This window comes from Carassius auratus, unplaced genomic scaffold (genome assembly GCF_003368295.1).
Source record: "Carassius auratus strain Wakin unplaced genomic scaffold, ASM336829v1 scaf_tig00008146, whole genome shotgun sequence".
In the NCBI taxonomy this organism is placed as follows: domain Eukaryota; kingdom Metazoa; phylum Chordata; class Actinopteri; order Cypriniformes; family Cyprinidae; genus Carassius; species Carassius auratus.
The window spans coordinates 19,396-23,275 of NW_020523911.1; positions in this window are offsets into that span (position 1 = coordinate 19,396).

Consider the following 3,880-nt stretch of genomic DNA (forward strand, 5'->3'; position numbering starts at 1 on the left):
ATTTTTGGACCGGACGGCACGCCATACTCAAGAAGAATATGCCTTGATGTGTCCACTGTTTACAGTAACTTACTACTGACGTTTCAGTATTATGGTTTACACGTTAATGTTCATGTTGTTTTGTAATGTTCATGCACTTTTATCTGTCTAGATGTACAGTGTTTACATTTAAGACCAGGAGACAGTGAGTTATTATGCAAATGCATATTTATTTACACAATGTTGGAAATGTTGTCATTAATAAATGCATAAAATTTCCTTATTCCTTCTTTTTCTTTTCAGTCACATATATTGTGATATATCGTTGATGAAATTTCTTCCAATATATTCAATATCGTAGATATCACGAATCGTGATATTATCATATCGTGGACCACATATCGCCACATAATTGAATCGTGAGGTACCTATATCGTCCCACCCCTATATTACATGGGTCAATTATCGACTTTTCCTTTTATGCCAAAAATCATTAGGATATTGAGTAAAGATCATGTTCCATGAAGATATTTTAAAAATATTCTAGCATAAATGTATAAAAATTTAATTTTTGACTAGTAATATGCCTTGCTAAGAACTTAATTTGGATAAATTTAAAGGCGATTTTCTCAGTATTTTGATTTTTTTGCACCCTCAGATTCCAGATTTTCAAATAGTTGTATCTCAGCCAAAATATTTCATATGGTGTATAAATCATAATTTTGGAAAATGTACACTTAGACATTTTTTAAGTTTTGTGGTCCATGGTCACATATTGCCATTGAATTATGCCTTCATCAGGTTCACTATACAAGTATGCTGGTGCTAACGAAAATACATTATGAACAGTTGCAAAGCTAAAAAAAAAAAAATTATATATACATACATACAAAAGACTACAGTTGTTGTTAGGTTTTAAAGCCTTTTTTTCAAACTCTGAGAGATTACAAATGTTTCTCACATAGGTTTTCATTTATGTAAGTTGTTTTGTTTGTTTGACGTGTAGATACAAAAGATCAATAAGTACAGTATCTCACAATTTTAATGAACTTATGAGGCACAGATACAGGTCGCTTGGTAATTACATTGGCAAAAAAGTAAGATCAGTGTTACAAACCAAATTGTGACAGCAAAGTGAATTAAACACTACTGTATTAAATATTAGAACGACATAATTTAAATTAATTTTTAAGGTGAATACTGGGTGTTGATTGTTGTGGTATTCTGTCCTTTTTCATTTACACTTTTTGTTGCGTCTTTTGGTCGCCAGAGGGCGTGTTGTGTTTTTCCTTTGTCTGTTTGCAAGGAGACAGGTGGCATGTGTGCTGAGTTACCAGTGATGAGTTGACTGATTACAGTTTTTTTCAACTGTAAAAAGTAGCACAACACCTCAGATCATTTGCAAAATGAAACACTTTTGTCAAAACTATACAATGTCTTATAAAAACCTTATTTTGTTGTCATAACATAAACACCACCATCATATGGTCTGACTCCATTTGAATCAGTTAAACACTCCTGTGCTCAACCTAAAACACGTTTAGCATTTACACAGAAAGTGTAAAAATAAATTCACCAACACCACATGACACCAATTGTGCAGACTGATGAAAATATTAATTTTCATGTACTCAAGTCAGTCAAAACTGAACATTTCAACAAAACATTCATAAAACATTTTCCAGTTTTCATACATTACAGTGTACTTTAAGCTTACAGTAATACTGTAACAAATTACATATCCAGTTCAGTACAGATAAAAAAACATCTTTCCGACTAGCTGGATCTGGCCACAGGGCCACGTCAACATCACAGGCTATATTTCTTTTGCAAGGCAACGTGGGAAGAATCTTTTCGAGTGACGAATCCACCCTTGTATGGATGCTGGTTCAAATTGATCACATGCTTCCTCCATAGCTTGAATGAGGGGCATCTGGACATAGGAACGGAGATCATAAACCTTCCACCGCCATGTTGAGAAGAACTCCTCGATGGGGTTCAGGAAGGGGGAGTATGGCGGTAGGTATTGAATATATAGCACATGCAGTAAGCAATGGATTTTCTGTTGACTGAAGAGAAGTTTCTCACCAGTGCTCTTGACGAAATGTCCGAACTATTGATGCCACCGTGTACCTGCTTAGGTTAGGCTGTACTCTCAATCCAGTCTCCCTCAGTGTTAGTCGGTGGTTTATTACATGGTCCACAATTGTAGCACGAATTTTGTTTTACGCTGATTTGGTTGTCTTCTTCTTTGTGCATGTCCTACCCCTCCTCCAGGTCTTCCTTTCCCTCTTCCTCTTCCTCTCTGGATGCCCCCTCTCATCCGCACTCTCCCTCTTCCTCTGACCCCATACATTTTTTTTGAAGACAGGTGAACTTACCTGTTGCCTTTTTATAGTGCTTAAACCTGATTGGTGTGTCTACAATTAAGCACCAGTGTGTGTGCACACCTGGTGCCTGTGTTTAACCAATTGGTTCATGGGTGTGCTCATTTGAAATCCTTTGCTTTGAAATTGCAAGGAAATGACATCATGATAAATTTCTGTGTCAAATGCATACAAGTGTGTTTAGTGTTTTGTAAATCACTGTGTGTAATGTTTTGCAAAAAGTGTGAAGCTGACAATGTGCCTACAGTTGTGCAAATCTAGGCCGGTGTTTTGCTCCTTGAGTGTAAGGTTTTTCTAATTGTGGGAAAGTTCTAATTTTAGTGTGTAAGCAATTGAAAAAAATCTGTAAAGCTGAGGTGTCAGACTCAGTCCTGGAGAGCTCTGGCCCTCCAGGAATTGAGTTCTGTCACCCCTAGACTAAAGGATCTCTGTCCTTCAGCGTGGTGTCCCCCATTCGATCTTGTTCTACAAAACCAGATATTGAGTTTTCTTTTAATACTTTATCTTTTGTTGTTTTCTTTTCTTTTCTCTTTTCTGATATATCCTCAGTATAAATGACTTTAATAAATGGTTATTTTGAGTTAACTTTGTGCGTGGCCTCCCCATTTATGTTCGGATGCCCTGAGCCTGGTAGTTTGTAACATGATTCATTTGTATTAAATGACTGATCAACCTATATCAACAATGACAACACTCTTCACATAATGAATATTGTTTATACAGAAACCTGTGGTTTAATGAAAGTTCTGATTCAACAAAGCCTTCCTAATATGTCTCCATGCCTATGAACCTGTCCCAGTGTTAATTTCGTTGACGAAGACTATGACGAAAGATATTCGTCAACTAACCTTTTTCACGGACGAAAACTAAATAAAAACTAAATAAAAAGTCAGATATGATGACGAAAAACGTGACGAAATATAACTGACACTTTAGTCAACGAATAAAAATGAGACGAAAATATATGGGAGGGACGAATGGAGAAGAGATCCAATCAGTGCGAATCTTTGAGGGTAGGTTGATCTATGCAGAAGCAGCCGAGCCATTTTAAAAAGCCGCGGCAAATGCAAGCGCCACAGCTAAACAAACGCAGCAGCAGTTACACAGAAAAGAGAACAAAGATGAGTTTGCAGAAATTCGCACAGTTTCGAGGACGTTTTCATAAAAGTTAAGTTGTTTACACAGGGAACTACACTGCGACCTTTTGAAATGCCATTGCGACCCAAATTTTTATGGCGTCGTAAATGTATCACTGATTATTTTTGTACCTACTTATTTGTAATGCTATGTTTTAATATGAGCATTTATTAAAACAGAAATGTGTATTTTAAGAATACGTTTTATAACGTGCTCCGAGCATTCAACACATTAAGTTGGCTTCAGCCCCGCGATGCGGGAAAGTTGAACTGAGCAGCTGGTTACTCGCGCAAGACTGAACCAAGCTCTCCTTCAGGACGTTTGCGTCCTCCTGCACCTGAACGAACAAATACAAATCGCATTTTAAATAAACATAC